The 17,500-nt window shown below is 36.3% G+C and overlaps 1 long non-coding RNA gene across 3 annotated transcripts in view; it reads left to right on the top strand.

The window, feature by feature from the left end:
• The window catches only part of LOC135217867 (uncharacterized), a 333,302-nt gene that overhangs the window by 209,199 nt on the left and 106,603 nt on the right, over nucleotides 1-17,500 (top strand). For 2 of the 3 annotated variants that reach the window (XR_010315215.1, XR_010315213.1), the window contains one exon: nucleotides 956-1,037. This is a non-coding gene — a long non-coding RNA (uncharacterized LOC135217867). Of the gene's footprint in view, nucleotides 1-955; nucleotides 1,038-7,058; nucleotides 7,199-17,500 lie in introns of all 3 variants that reach the window. The other variant, XR_010315214.1, reaches the window with a different exon arrangement.

Genomic DNA, 17,500 nt, shown 5'->3' with positions numbered 1-17,500 from the left:
CCAGGCAAACTTCATAGCTAAAACTAAGTGCATTTGGGGTATCCGAAATCAATTGCTCTGGTTTACACAGTCCCATGCTGATATTTACATTCGCGACATAAGTTTCGTTGGTATAACTTAAAAGTTAACCCAAATATATTGCATTCTAACTTATTATGGGGATAAAAAAAAATTGGTCCTTATCTAATTGACAGGATGAAGAATGCACTTACAAAATTTTTTTCTCAATAATTTGCGTATTGGGCTAATGACCTGAAGTATGTCAGTAAATACACACAACTTTTATTATTATCATATGAATTCTTTAAAAGTTTTACTTCTTTGTACAGTTTTTGAAGGCCACATTAACATTAAAGTATTGAAGCAGATGGGGAGTGTCTCTAATAACAGTATATACGGCTGTATAAGAGTTTTGCATGTATGTGTGCGTGTGACATGGTTGTCTCAGGTTGATGCCGTGAGAATCCATTTTTGAAATTCGTAATATTTACTGTGTGTAAACAGCTGGAGGTGGGGAGAAGGGGGTAAGAGGAGAGAGAATAATAAAGAACGCGACCGAAAATAAGAAAGAGACTTGACAACGTAGTTCTCTTCCCACTGAGATAATACCATGCATCCCATACTCATTAGACTCTCTCTCTCTCTCTCTCTCTCTCTCTCTCTCTCTCTCTCTCTCGTAGTAGTAGTAGTAGTAGTAGTAACTAAAATACAAGAGTTAAGGTTTTAAGAACAAGTAAAAAACTCATTGTTATCATGTGAAAGGGCTGTTTCTTATTGCAACGCACACTCTCTAATGTACATTAGGACGACATTCATGAATTGCCATTGATGTGCAGATGAAGCGAATGTGTTTCCTTTAACTATAAGGCTCAAAGAAATCCCATTTGAAGCTAATTTTAGTTTTGACAAAGGTCACTATGTCCATCTCTCCCATTTAAAGCTCCCATCTTTTCAGATGACAGCTTACAACGAACGTCAGCAAACCCACCAATGAACGGACGACGGTAATTAGGGAAATGACATGGACACAATGCAAGGTTTGTGGACGGTTTCAGTGATGGCAGGATTGTACCACGCTCAAAGGGCGTGCAAACACACACACACACACACACACACACACACACACACACACACATATATATATATATATATATATATATATATATATATATATATATATAATATATATATAAGTGTGTGTGTGCGTGTGTACAAGGCGAGAAAAAAAAAGAGAATCATCATTATCAGGCGGCTAAATTCGTGAAATCACTCTCCCTAATTAGGTGCTGAGCTTGGCACCTTCGTGAGCCTCAGCCCGTCCTTGTCCCGTAAAAGTTTCGCCCTTAAACTAATTTAGAGACAGCGTTTGGAACACGAATATGCCACGTGTTGTCTGCAATACATGCCCGTTTGCCGGAGGGAAGAAAAGTATGTCAGTTATGAATGCACCTTCCCTCTCTCTCTTGCTCTCATATACTATGGTATATATATATATATATAATATATATATATAGATATATATATATATATATATATATACATACGTACGTACTTACATACATACGTACATACATACATGCATACATACAGTGAAGGCAGGGGACGCACACCAGCAGGTCAAGAAACTCCTATTTATTAGGTTGCAACATTTCGAAGCCAACCAGCAGACCTCATTTCCAAGCTACAAAGTAACAGTACTGAATTCATACAATAAAATTAAGTTACAATATTAAAATACACAATATAAGGTACAATAAAACAATCACAGCTAAAATAGGAATATGATTGTTGTATTGTACTTTATACTGTGTATTTTAAAATTGTAACTTAATTTCATTGTATGAATCAGGTATTGTTACTTTGTAGCTTGAAAATGACGTCTGCTGGTTGGCTCCGAAACGTTGCAACCTAGTAAGTATGAGTTTCTTGACCTGTTGATGTGCTTCCCCTCCCTTCATTCATTGTAATGTTGAGTTTAGAGAAATATCCGCTTCTTAAATATATATATATATATAATATATATATATATATATAATATATATATATGTGTGTGTGTGTGTGTGGGTGTAGAATGTACTGGTCATTTTTACCAGATACATATGTAATTGTAATAGCCATAATGCCCTCTTTAACTCAAATTCTTTGCTCTTTATTGGCAACGCTTGTCAATACAAAGCCTTGAGATCCAATTTTTAAAGAAATAAGAAGAATTCATGATGTCCGGTAGCGGGAAACGAACCCGCGATACCATAATCACGACGAGGTCACCTTGCCGACCTGACCAGGTGACCTCATCGTGATTACGGTATCGTGGGTTCGTTTCCCGCTACCGGACATCATGATTTATCCATATTTCTTGGAAGTTGGATCTCAAGGCTTGGTAGTGACAAGCGTATCCAAAATAAAGCAAAGAATTTGAGAAGTTAAGAGGGCATTGTGGCTTTTACAATTACACACACACACACACACATATTTTATATATATATATATATATATATACATATATATGTATATATATATATATATATATATATATATATATATATATATATATATGTGTGTGTGTGTGTGTGTGTGTGTGTGTATGTATGTATGTATGCATTGGTCACTTTTTGCGCGATATGCTTATATGAATTGTTATAATCGCAGTGATAATGACATTCCATATTAGACCAGATTTTCTCTGAAAGCAAAGGTATCACTGTTGGAGGAATAAAGTTGACTTTGAGAGGTAGCATGACATTTTTTCCCATTTATTATTCTCAATATTATTCTCCAACTGAAAATGCAATTGCGGGGTGAAAGCTGAGCAGGGATATGCACTGCATGCAACATCATAGAGAATCCTTTTAAATCTCGATCACGGATAATGGCGCTTCATGCTGAATAGAAAATTTAATATCAATAACTGTGTTCGAACATTGAACAGTCTTATATTGCTGACAGTGAGAATTGTTTGTGCTAAGTTTCTAATGTTGGTCGTTTCTTCTGCTTTCGTATGTTAGAAATAATGGAATACAAATCAGTAAAGAACAAATATCATCAAATAATTTAGCGGCTTTATGTAAAAGAAAACTATTGAGATGGCTTTGTCTTTCCATCCATACTTTTTCTGCTCGCCCTCAGATTTTCAAAACTACTGAGGCTAGAGGGCTGCAAAATGGTATGTTGATCATATTTTTTTTTTTAAGGTTAAAGTTAGCGATGATCATACTTCTGGAAACGCAATAGGTGGCAACAACACAGGCCACCGCCGGGCCATGGCTGCAAGTTTCATGGGCCGTGGCTGAAAGTTTCATCAGGGTTATACGCTGTCCAGAAAATTCGGTTGCGCCTTTCTCCGGAGCATTTTTTTACTTATTTGATATCTGAAAATACTTCGGAAAAACGAGAACGAATAGATTATAGTCCCACAGGCCGGGCTGCCGCTCTGTCATATTGAGTGCTCAAGAGAGAAGAGAGCGTTCGTGACAATGACTAGACCCAGCTTGATAAAAGTACCAGATCATGAAAATTTATGTTCACATGGTGTGTTGCTTAGCAAAAACAGATGTCGATATACATATTCATACTAGAGCTCTATCAAAATCTTGACGTCGACTTTTGTTTACCCAATCATTAATTTTGTCTTCACGATATATATATATATATATATATATATATATATATATATATATATATATATATATATATATATATAGTGTATGTGTGTGTGCGCGTTTGTATTTTTCTAGATTTCTGAAGGCAAAAGTGTCAACGCCTTACTTGTGGTTATCATATTTGTGTGCTTAAGCTGCATAAAACACGAGACCCCTTATTTTCAATCTCTGCAGGGAGATGGACAATTTCTTTGGTATTATAACTGAATTTTTAACTAAAAGATTGTCAACTTCCTCTGAGAAAACTTCGAAGCGTTTCGTCTCCAGGAAGGACCCCATTCCCTCTCCATAAAGAAATCCAAAGGCTTTAGAGCCTGGAGATCTTCTTGAACTCTTCGGAAGTCCCAGAAGCCTCCAGAATTTGTCTCCAAGAACGCGGGCTTCCGCCAAAGAAATCTTCGAAACCTTTCGTCTCTGATTTCTCCTCCATTAAATTGTTCTTTCGTATTGTGCAAGATTGTCTTGAAGCCTTCGGAAGCCCCAGAATCCTCCGGAATTCCCAGAAGCCCTCGAAATTCACAGATTCCCTACTGTCGCCCCAGGGAGGACAAGAAAGATCCACTTGGAAATTATTATTATTATTATTATTATTATTATTATATATGCATAGGTGTAATATTATATTGTTTTATTCCTCTTATGCCTGATATTGTTGCTATTCATCTTTCCTTGTAAATATCATTCTGTTATAACGATTCTGCTTTATGATTACGTAAGCCTTGCTTTTCTATATTTTATGTTATTAGCTTCATATTTTACCAATAAAGATAAAACATATATGCATACAAACTACCACACACACACACACACACACACACACACACACACACACACACACACACACACATATATATATATATATATATATTATATATATATATATATATATATATAATGAAATGAAATGAGCATACCCATCATACACGTGCAGGTGCATTCAACAAGCTATATATACGAGAAAAAATAAATAAAGTTGTCTTAAGACAACTTTATCTGTCCCAGTTTGGAACATTTCTTATTGGCATGGCTTCTTGCAGTCTTTGCAGAAGTCGTTTTGGTAATTCTTCTCTTTTCCTTTTCCTTTCTCATTTTTCTCTTTCACTTCCAAGATCTAAAATTCTTTCCGTTTTCGTTTTCTTTGACACAATTTTCCCAATCTTTAAGCGGTTGGTCAATCGCCATATTCTTTTATTTCTTTGTTTTTTTCTTCTCTGAGACTGAATCCCCTTAGCTAGCTAGGAACTGTATGATATTCTTCCAGTGGTTTCTGTATAAGGAGAAAAAAAAAAAATCGACTAGGGTGCGGTGTCAGGTAAGCAATGAGCAGTAACGAAAGGCCGAACGGTAGACAGGTATCGAACGACGGACAAACTGCTGAAAGGTCGGACGGCAGCCACCTACAAGACGTCTTCGGCCAACACTAAGAGAGAGAAAGAGCCGCTGGAGGTGCAGCCTACGCTCTTTGTCATCTGCTGTTTCCTCAGTATCTGAAACAATCTTGCTCGACTTGAAACTTCAGCTAACTTTCTTTTTATTTCGGAACTGAATTCAATTATTGTGCCTGGCTGAAAATGTTCAAGAATTTCATACAGGTTTTAATCGGGAAACACAAAATTATTGTCAATTTTAGTTGGTTGTGCGCTTTTTACTATTTAATGATATTCTTTATGCTTAGATAGTCAGGAGAGAGAGAGAGAGAGAGAGAGAGAGAGAGGAGAGAGAGAGAGAGAGGAGGGGGGGTGGGGGGAGGTTCAGCGAGGACTTGTGCCGGTGAAGAAAGGGGGAGGGGCATGTTAGATCACGTAATGTATTTAAAGTTTACCTTTCGTTACAACTAGCAAACACTTATGCGTAGGCTTGACTTGATTTACAACTGAAAAATAATTTCAGTTTTTCAGATACTTTTGTAACTAATATGAGACGATGATGGTGTTCTAATCGAGATTCTAAAACGCTGCATCTGTATACACTTTATTTAAAAACAATAGTTTTTAAGAAATATTTTTAAAAAATAAAATAACTTTAGGCAATGTCTAACGACTCTTTTGTATATTTATAAATAGATTCGATTGTCCTTTGGTCCTTTGGCTGCTGTTTGACACTGATCGGAGGATCAATTACAAGTTTGTAATTACAATAAATCGTAAAACGGGCCGTGAACACTTATTCTGAAAACTTAATTCAACCCTTTTTTCGCTGTGTTTGATTACTCATATGATTGCATAACTCCTTCTGTCTCCTTTCACGCTCAGTAATTTCATGGTTCCTTACAAAGGCGGTGTGCGCAGTTTACTTCAATCTACGAGGACAGCATGGAACGTACAGAGCCTAAGTAGCACCAACCCCTCCCCACAAAATCATCGAAACTATCACACCCGTGCACTAATGGGGAGGGGGGGGGGGGTGTTTGTCTCCACCTAAAGTGGCGGTTCCTTTCCAGTCTGTTGGGAGCTCACAATTACCTCTGGATACAGATACGGAGGACACATACGATCATTTTGATATGGAATAAATGCGTCAAGCCAGGTGATGAAGACTTGAAATTGCTTCCGCTCATTGTTCGTTTTACGCCGACATAAATGATCGTGCGATTCATTTAGAGTAGATGAAGCCTAGTTGCACTGAGAGCCTGTGGTTGTATATGATGCGTGCATGTTGTATACTTTGCGTATATTATAGCCTAATCCAGCGTCCAAACTTGCCTGTAACTATGGGTGTGGTATAATTATTAGTAATCGTTCATAAATAGCCTTCTCAGGCTGAAAGACAAAGCAGGTCAGGTGTAGAGTCATAATCATTTCTTTTATTGATATTTTATGATACAAACCATAACTTTCAATGATGACCTGAAATGGGAACATTTACCCTGTTAGTTTTGTCCTTCAGAGGAGGCTGGAAGGAGACGCGAAATGCAAGGCCTTTCATAAACTTTATTCTGTTTCTCTAATGCTTTATTTTTGCTTAGTAATTTTTACGACAACGTACATCATTTCATATTTTCGACTAAATCTAACTCCTTATTTTTGCCTTTGTTTAAATCTTAATTTCTGAACACTTTGCCATAAACTGCAATTATTCTTTTGTAAATCGACTCCACAATCGACATCATAGTATATAAACTACCTTAACAGACGTCGATGAAAGAATACATCAGCTGTCAAAGGGAAGTGGCTGCACGCTAGTGTTGCACACAAAAAAGATGCATGGATACACATAAATACATAATTATATTATCGCTCTCATTATTCTTTTCTTAATTTTTTTTTCAAGCCGATGGAAATGTTTTTTGTCTTCAGCATGCAATTGGAAGAGTCAAGGGCTACTGATTTAAAAAAGTAGTTTCATTTCAAAGTATTTGAGTAACCGGACGTTTCAACATCGACGCGGTTTTCTTTTCAGCGGAAAATGACTGGAAAGCCTCTGCTGGAGAAGGAAGAAGGAAGGTCGTAATCCTTTCTCTGTGAGGAGAAATTCGAGCGTCCACCTGCTTTCATTCAGTGACATTTTCAACATCCACACATCACTTCCGTAATGAAGAGGTAAAGCTTAACAGTTCTTTCATGTATCCTAGCCTTGTTTCTAGAGATTCTTGCTTTTTAAGGCCCCTACACACGATCAATGTTTTCGTCAATGAATTGATATCAATTTATTGACGGCAATGAAATTGAGCAAATCACTGTGCCTACACACGGTCAATGATTTTACTTCAATTTTCAGTTTGATGCATAACTTCGAGATGAAAGCATCTGTGGCTCTAGGAATAGTGCTTGCTCTGGACACTAAATTATTGATCAATATATTGATGCTTTGCCCACACACGATCAATTTTATTGAAGACCCATCAATAAATATCAAAGGATCTTTGATCTCTTAATGAATTGATTCAATGAAATTGTTCCAATTAAATTGATATCAATGTTCCCTACACACGGTCAATTTCTCCATCAATTCATTGACGTTAATAAATTGATATCAATTAATTGACGAAAAAATTGATTGTGTGTAGGGGCCTACTTGTGTCGTGACTCACTTCTCTCGTTACTTTCACACTCAATTTCTTATATGATGTAACCACCTCTGTTCTTCCACCACAAGCACAAAATTTTGTCAACTGTTTATTCCCGTTTTCCCATTTTCTTCATTTAAAAACACTTTCCAACATGTCTGTGCAGTTTTCCTTTAGTATTGCTAACCTGCAATTGAGTCTCTCTATCCACAACTCCTCTCTTCTCCCACAAATTTGCATCCACATTTCCCGGCCTTTCTCTCATCTGTATCTCATCATCATGATGTCATTTACACGTATAACGTCCTCTATTTCCTTCATGGCATTATTTCTCTCTCTGTCTTGCCAAACGGCTCCTATGAGTCTGCTAAAAAGCCTTAATCTCAAATCGACAAAATCTACATGGTCTAGGTCCGATGTCAGTAACAAGACTCATACCCATATGAACTCAATTTCATTCACAAATCTTTTCGGACTGCCACTCCACTGTTTATATATATATATATATATATATATATATATATCTATATATATATATATATAATATATATATATGCCATGAATTTCACCTTTGACCTGAAGACGCCTTCAGTTTGACCTTCCCCAGCATACTGAACTTTGATAGATGTTATATATTCAGTAATTATAGATCGCAAGAACCACGTCCCCAGTTCTCAATAGTCTAGTTACACATTATATGGTTCACATGATTCTGCTCTTCCCAAGAGAGAGAGAGAGAGAGAGAATATATATGTATATATATTATATATTTATTATATATATATATATATATATATATATATATATATATATATTATAGTTATATATATATATATATATCTATATATAGTTTATATATAAATATATATCTCTCTCTCTTTCTCTCTCTCTCTCTCTCTCTCTCTCTCTCTCTTCGGGAAGTGCAGAATCATGTGAACCATGTAATGGTGCAACTAGACTATTGAGAACTGGGGACGTGGTTCTTGCGATCTATAATTATGAACTGAATATATATATATATATATATATATATATATATATATATATATATATTATATATCATTCTCTCTCTCTCTCTCTCTCTCTCTTGGGAAGAGCAGAATCATGTGAACCATGTAATGTGTAACTAGACTATTGAGAACTAGGGACTTGGGTCTTGGGATCTATAATTACTGAATAGATAACATCTATCAAAGTTCAGTGTGCTGGGGAAGGTCAAACCGAAGGCGTCTTCAGGTCAAAGGTGAAATTCATGGCATAAGGTTCAAGCTGACTCAGTCGTGGGAATTCGAGTCGGGTTTATTGTCTGTTAAGAAGACGTCTGTACAGATTTTTGCAAATCCATCAGCGCAGTCATGAGTGAAGTTCCAGCAAGAAGTTTTTTTTATAGTGTATACGATTAATGAAGAGGACATTATTGCCTGCTTCTTTACTATTCTTATATTTGTGGAAATAAATGTAGACGCATTTGAAACACTTGTGTCAAGCACGGAACTGATACGGGAAATATTGAGGAGTATTGCACGCTGAGGGTCATCGAAATGGATTCGAAGGGTTTTGATTCCCATTTCTTTCCATATAACAAAACGACGCTCACACTGGGAATGCCGCTAACATGCGCTGTTACTGTATATAATTAATTTAATTTCATGACCCATTATTTCGGAAGGTAGCTTACTCCCTTTGCCCTCTTGTGGCTGAAAAATGAGTAACACAAAGCGAAAACGGCCGCTTCTCCTTTATCTACCAATTAATTACTCTTCTCTATATTTGGTTTTCAAGGGAGGGAGGATATGTTTTAAAAAGTGGAAAACTAATAACCTGGGCTCATGATATAAAAAATCATGTTATTTTTTCTAAAATGTCTTTAGCACTGGAAATTGTAAATTTCCCAGCCACTGTTGTTCTCGCTCCCGATGCCTTCCCCGACATTTTTTCTCTTACTGCCAAAAAAAACTATTGAGATGGTTTTGTCAGTTTGTCTGCACTTTTCCTAACCGCCTTCAGATAAAAAAAAACTACTGCCTCAGTAGTTTGTATTATATTTAAGGTTGAAGTTTGCTATGATTGTGCACCTGGCAACCTGACTTTGCTGTTCTGCTGTGATCTTCAAGGCACTCCCCCCTTCCCCGTGTTCTCCTTCAGTCTCAGATTATTTCTCTTTCCCTGTTGGATAGATTTTAAACAGAAATTTAATGCAGCGTTCAAATTACGCTCCCGCTCTGTGAAAGCTTCAGTCTGTTTGCCATTGGGCGCTGCCCCTCTTCAGTTCTACTGCTGTATGGACGAAAAGGATATTTGTGCCATTTATGTTGAACATTCTTTAAACTTCCTAATATTCGTATTACGATTCTTAAACTTTGCGTTTGCCTCATCCATCCTTACTTCGAAAATTGTTCTCATGTTCTGCCTGACCTTTGTTTCTCATTCGAGGGACAGGACTGGACCGAAGGCAGCTTTCGAATTGTCGGAGCATCTCTGAGGCTTAGCACTAATTTGCTGAAACTTCGTCGTGGCACGAGGAAAACGAGATGATGCTTTTATTGTTGATTTTTTAATATGCGTTTAGAAAACCACAAGCATTGTGTGCCTTCGTTGCATGAATAGTCTGTATTTTACAATTGTAAGTAATAAAAGGAATAAAGCTGGTTAGAGGCTAAATACTGCAGTCATTCTTCGTTTCACAAATAAGCCCATAATAACAGCTTTTGCAGTACGAGTGACGCCCATAATGCCATCTTGTTTGAAGAGATATGGAAAGTGTGTCATGTATAAAGAGTAAACCCCAAATTTGTGGGGGATGGAATAACACAAGTGTATCACTTTGCTTAAATTATTCTATGGATTTAGCCTATACTCTTCACTCAGTGGAGTTTTGAAAGTAGGAAAGAGAGCTTACCTATGACCATTCTTACTTTTTTATTAGGTTAATAGCAAATATAGGATAACCCATCATGCACATGTAGCATAGAAAACGTAATTTTCCAAAGGAAAATCGTGATTACAAGTGCATGATTCTTCTTGACTATTTATCTGAAAAAAAGTGATACAAATGGCAGACGTGAAAAGTTAAGTATATCTTAGTTTAACCAGACCACTGAGCTGATTAACAGCCTCCTAGGGCTGGCCCGAAGGATATTTTTATGCGGCTACGAACCAATTGGTTACCTAGCAACGGTGCTTACAGCTTATTGTGGGATCCGAACCCCATTGTATCGAGAAATTAATTTCAAACCACCAGAAACAAATTCCTCTGGTTCCATGTTAGCAAAGCGGGGAATAGAACTCAGGACTACCGAATTTGTAGGCTAGCACGTAACCCACTCGTCCAACGAGGAACTCGATGGCAGACAGGCCTAACTTTAATTAAGGTTCTCAGATGTCTTCATCCCCAGCATGAACCAGTAAACAACTTTCGTCTACGATATGGACTCACATGTGACCTTAGCCAGTTTTCCTAATGAGAAATATCTTGGCTACATTCCATCGACCAGAAAAAAAAAAGTACATTTTTACAATTATATCGGCTTCTGAATGGAGAGTTCAGTTAGGCGTCTGCACTCAAAGGGAAGATGACCTGACATACAGAAAATTAACACTATCATTGCGACAGTGTAAGATGGTACAAAGAGGCGGGAATGAGGGTGACACAGAAGAGGAAACAAGAATTGAGAACAACTAATATGCAAAGAGATCAGGTGCACAAAATTTGTGGATTCAGAGTGGAACGATTAAGCAAAGGGACTTCCTTTGAATGAGAACAAAATTATAAACAAAAGAAAATAAAGTGAATTTGTAGCTCGGTGGTTGGCCAGTACCCTGGAGATCGGTGAAAGTTTCTCAGCACTTTTGAATAAAGATAAAGCGCTGGAATGGGAAATTTTAATGTTAATGGTTTTCTTCCATTTGAGTATGAAGTTCACCATAAGCTCTGGTATATTGATGGGGCCATAGCGTTAATAAAACAGAAACCCAAGTTGCTACGCGAAAAGATACTTTTCGAGATCGTAATTCAAGGAGATGGAAACATAGTGGAAAAAATTCAAGAAACAACAGGAATCACCAACTTTCAGTATTGATAATGAAGTCTAATTACCAACAGACACGTATTTGCTTTAGGCGAACTCGTGTACTTCAACTGATATTTCATGTAAAAGTTGAATCAGCAGAAAAATGAGTTAATCTTGTGGCTTCTGGAATTGGTTTTAGTTTCATTCGAGAATCTTTTACTCGAAAACTGTAAATGCTGCAGAACATGTGAATCTATAGGTATCTGGTGGGATGACATTTAACTTTGTGCTTAGGTATCGTAAGAATTTTAAAAGTTCTTATGGCTGTAAATTGCCATCTTTTCACTCTGCAGTTCTCTGTAAAGATACTGAAAATGAGGATGATATTGTGTGAACATCTTGCCCTGTTCGAGAAATTGAAATAGAAGTTCATCTAAATAGCAGATATTTGGCTGGTGGATTTTGACATTTACCCCAGTGATGCGCTTTATTATACTACTAACTGACCAACCCAGCGCTGCCCAGGAAAACCCTGAATGACAGTCTACGGTTAAGGGAGGGGAAAAAGAAGGGAAGGTGAGGCAGAAGGAAAAAGAAGGGAAGGGGATGGGGAAGGAAAAAGAAAGGAAGCGTGAGCAAGGGAAAAAAGGAAAAAGGGAGGGGAATGGGGAATGGTGAAAAGGAAAAGGAAGGTGGTGAGGGCAGAAGGGAAAGAAGGAGGCGAGGAGAGTTTATGTCCCTATTACGAAGGAAAAAGAAGGAAGGATGGAGGCAAGGAAAAAGGAAGGGTGGGGAAGGAAAAAGAAGGAGGAGAAGGAAAAAGAAGGGAAGGAGGAGGAGGAGTTATGATCCTCTATTAGAAGAGAATAAAAAGCATCTCTAAACAAAGTAAAAAAAAATATAGTGTTTCTACAATTGACATTCAGATGCGTTTGTATGGGGGAAGGGGGCTGGGTGGTTCCGGGTGAGGCGGTCCGAAGATCTGTGTACCTTGCAACAACAGACCTACCCAACCTTAGGTATGTAGTGAAGTGTTGTTGCCAAGACACCTTGTAATTGGTATATTTCAAACCTCATTTAAACGGATTTCATAACTAAATACGCACGCCATCGTAAAACGAAGAAGAAACAAACGAGTAAATGAGGAAATTTGCTTTTGAAATATTAAGGAAAAAGTAAACACTGTCATTGTACATCTTACACGTCGGGTTGACCTAGCAGCTACTATGCATACGCGAATGAGGAAAACGACTGAAGTGTGTATGTGCTTAGGGAGAAAGTCTTTGAACCAGCTGGTTTTGGTTCATTGCCGTATACCTATGAAGTGTGGTTTGTAACGAAACCAAAATATTTAATTTAACAATTAATGAGGAAAATCGCATATGTTGTTGCAGGTTAATCATATGTCTGACAACACCTGTAAAAACACTTGGAACACCCGGGCAAAAAAATTACCTTTAACCCATAAAGCACATGAGGGAAAACCTGACGGAATTGATAAAAAGAAAATGTCTATCAATTTGTCTGTTTGATGTCTATCATAGGGGTAGGGGTTTGATTTTGAGTTTGGCTGGGTCTGTCAAGTGGTTGGGATTTCTATAGCGGACAAATATTCACTTATATATATATATATTATCTATATATATTAATATACATATATATATATATATATATATATATATATATATATATATATATATATAGTGCTTCAGCATTCAATTATAAAGTGTCCAGAAGGAGTCCATGATACGAGATTTAAAAGGCCAAATTTATTGCATATGATACGTTTCGCACATACATCTCTGTGCATCATCAGTCTTTGTATTTTATTCACAAACTGATGATGCACAGAGATGTATGTGCAAAACGTATCATATGCAATAAACTTGGTCTTTTAAATCTCGTATCATGGACTCCTTCTGTGCATTATATCTATTATATATATATAAATATATATATAGTATATATATTATATATATATATACTATTACATATATAATATCGATATATTATATTATGTATGTATGTATGTATTTATGTATGTATGTCATATCTATAATATTATATTATTATATATATAATATATCATATAAGTTAAATTATATGTATTGTATGTAGGTATTGTATGTATGATATGTATGTATGTCTATGTATAATACTATATAGAATCTACTGGTCACTTTTTTTACCAGATACATATGCAATTGTAATGGCCACAATGCCCGCTTAACTTCTTGAATTATTTGCTCTTTTTTTGGATGCACTTTGTAGTGACAAGCGTATCCAAAAAACAGCAAAGGATTCAAGAAGTTAAGAGGGCATTGTGGCTATTACAACTGCATATATATATATATATATATATATATATATATATATATATATATATATATATATATATAATGTATGTATAGTATATATGCATTTCATTTCAACATAGTGAAAATCCTATCATAACAATAGATTTTCCCCTAAAGAGTTCAGCCACTCTTTATAACGTACATTGAAACACCCTGCAGAAAGGGTTTATGTGGGTATATCGAACTCTATGCCCCATGGCAGGAAGTTGGCTCATCACAGGAGGTTCAGCAAAGGAAAGTACTGTCGTGATTCCGACCATGAATTTGAGGAACGTCTTCCCAAAGATCTAGTCCATCCTGGTCCATCAGCTTTGCATCATGTTCAGAAGTAGTCGGATCTGGTCGTCCCTCATCTTCTGAGGAGGAAATGCGGAAGGGTTGAAATTAATGTAAAATCCGGTTATCTTACATATATTGTGACTTCAGGGAACGCATTAAGATACGTTCAGAAAGTAACCAAAGAGATGAAAGGTTTGAATAGAAGTGGTCATATTTCTACAGAATTCACTTTGATAAAAAAAAAATGTCTGATATGTGTGAGACAATCAGATACAAAAGTCTTCCATAGTAATACTGATCTGCTGCAATCTCGAATTTTGTCTGTGGAAACTGCGTTGGGTTTCTGGCTCCCTATCAAGAATCATCTTACAAGAAGGCTGGCAGGAATTGAATTTACATACAAAATGCCCTGATTTGCTTGAAATTACCATACATAGAGGCCATCTTCGAATCGGGATCGATAATAGCGTCAGCGTAATGATGTGTGAATGAGAGTCAGGGAGAAAAAAAAAAAAAAAGACATGGAATTCCATTTTTCGTAGCAACTCCATTTGCCGGTTAAGAAAAATTCTTATAGGTTTATGGATTCGTGCATTTTGAAATTCTGAAACTTTCGTTGATAATATTTATGTATGATTACATGAGTTTTGTAAAATGAGATACGGTGAAACCAATGAATGCATCTTTCTAAAATCGATCAACTTTGTGCGTGAAACCATAGTTGAATGGATATTACGCTCTGAAGATATAATATGCTAACTACACGAAAGTTCTTGGCACTCTGTCGTTTCGTTTCAAGCTTTCCTTCTGGCGTCACCTGATATAGTACTAATCGCTTGCATATTACTTTTTATTTTTTAGTATTGTGTACACACACACAAACACACACATGTACTATGTGTGTATGTACAATACTAAAAATCCCATATATATATATATATATATATATATATATATATATATATATATATATGATATATATATATATATATATATATATATATATATATATATATAATATATTACATATATAATATATATATATATATATATATATGTGTGTATATATATCTATGTGTGTGTAAAACTAGTTGCTTTCGAGTTCTCTTTGATAACTGGGAAAGAAAAAGATAAATGAAAGGGAAAGTGCCGTCTACAAGGCAATCGTCTAACTGAAAAGATAACCGCAGATCAAAAGGTAGCCGTCAAAGGGGGATCCAAAGTAGCACAATTATTATCTTTGGCGATAACATCCCTCGGATAGTGATCGTAAGTCCTGCATTGTTCTCTGCCGTTGTTGTTTTCCTCCGATAAGGTTATTTCAGTTGCCAGTCAGCGTACTCGGGTAACCGACTCTGGAGGTTGAAATCGAAGGTCGAACGTCCCCGACGCCGGTTGCTCTCCCCTCGATTTGCAGTCATTCTTTCGTGCGTGATACTCCGTCCACACCTTAAACGCTCCTTGTGGAAGCTTAATAATCATTTTGTAGAAGCCATTAACTGTACCCCATAAACAATGTATATTCGACCTTTAATTTCAACTCTTGCGCGACAGTGCATGAGAATTCATATTTTGACGACGACCGACGATCTGAGTAAATATAATGTAATCATATGACTATTTATTCGTGGAAAGTTTTGCTTATCCATTTTCCTACGCACCAAAACCTGTCAAACGTCACCTATTTTTTTTTTTATCCACGGGGTCTTCACCCGATGTGATTTAATCTCTACCCAGGAAAATTATTTAATTCCACCCACCTAGTGTTTCCTGTCGCAGTGATTGCCTTTGGGGTCATCATGCGCCACAGTTCATTGACCGAGTTCACGGACATTCGAGACAACAAGGCTGTGTTACTTCACTATTGTTTTCGTAAAGGGTCCTTATATCTTATTCTGACTGAGTTTTACTCTGAAAAATTGAAGTGATAACCAGTAGCTAACTCGACAATTTATATATATATATATATATATATATATATATATATATATATATATATATATATATAAAACAGCACAGGAAGCCCCAACACAAACCAACAGGACAAGCCGCGGTCATAGCTTATTATATAAAGAGACGTTTCACGCTGACGTCAGCACATCCTCAGTCTGCAAATGATAATACTACATGCAAAATATATAATTCATTAAATTACACATAAAAAAATTAAAACTTATGCACAAAATCTAAAGTAAAAAAGGGGAAGGAAAGATCATATATATATATATATATATATATATATATATATATATATGTATATATATATGTAATATATATAAATAATAACCTATTAGAGAGCAGAGAAAAGAAGGAATGACAGCGAAACGGCCCAGAGAAACTCAGGCCAGAGAGAGAGAGAGAGAGAGAGAGAGAGAGACGAGAGAGAGAGATAGAGGAGAGAGAGAGAGAGAGAGAGAGAGAGAGGAGCGGCAGATGTATTTGCATTCAAAGTGGGAGAGAGGTGCTTTAGATATAACGACTCAAGAGTAGTCAAGTATGTACTTTGGCTGGTAGTGCCAATAATGGAAAATTGGCTCTTTTGAAGGGAATTTTGCATTTTGATGAGTGTATTCTGATATTAGAAAACTGGGCAATATTTTTGCAGATATTTTTATGGGACATCTGGAAAAACGTTTCTTAAAAGATGACCCCTCCAATTTTCAACCGGCTTACTATAAGAGATACGTCGATGACACTTTTGCCTTTCTCAGACACCACTGGCAATGTAAACTGGTTTTGGACTGTGTAAATAATATTCATGCCAATATTCGTTTTACCTTGGAAGAAGAGCAAAACAACACCTTGGGTGTTATGGATGTTAAAGTCACTCGTCTTGACCGTCAATTTAATACAACTGTTTTTCGAAAAAGTCTTTTCACAGGACTAGATAGCAACTTTTTTAGTTCTTGTTTCTTTCGATTTAAGACCAATGCAATAATAACCACACTTGTATTTAGAGCCCTAAAATATACATCAGATTGGATTGCCTTCCATCACGAAATAGAGTGTTTAGTAGAGTATTTTTCAAAAAACTTTTTTCCAAAAGGACTTATATACAGAACTGTCAATAACCTTCTTGCCAAATCAAAGATGGAGCCAGGGTTAAATGTTAATGTTCCCAAACTTACCATGTTTGCTACGATATCTTTTTTTCACTCGTATTGATCACGACTAAGGATGGTGAAAATC

This window comes from Macrobrachium nipponense, chromosome 9, assembly GCF_015104395.2.
Source record: "Macrobrachium nipponense isolate FS-2020 chromosome 9, ASM1510439v2, whole genome shotgun sequence".
NCBI lineage: Eukaryota > Metazoa > Arthropoda > Malacostraca > Decapoda > Palaemonidae > Macrobrachium > Macrobrachium nipponense.
This window is presented reverse-complemented; position numbering and strand designations above follow the sequence as displayed.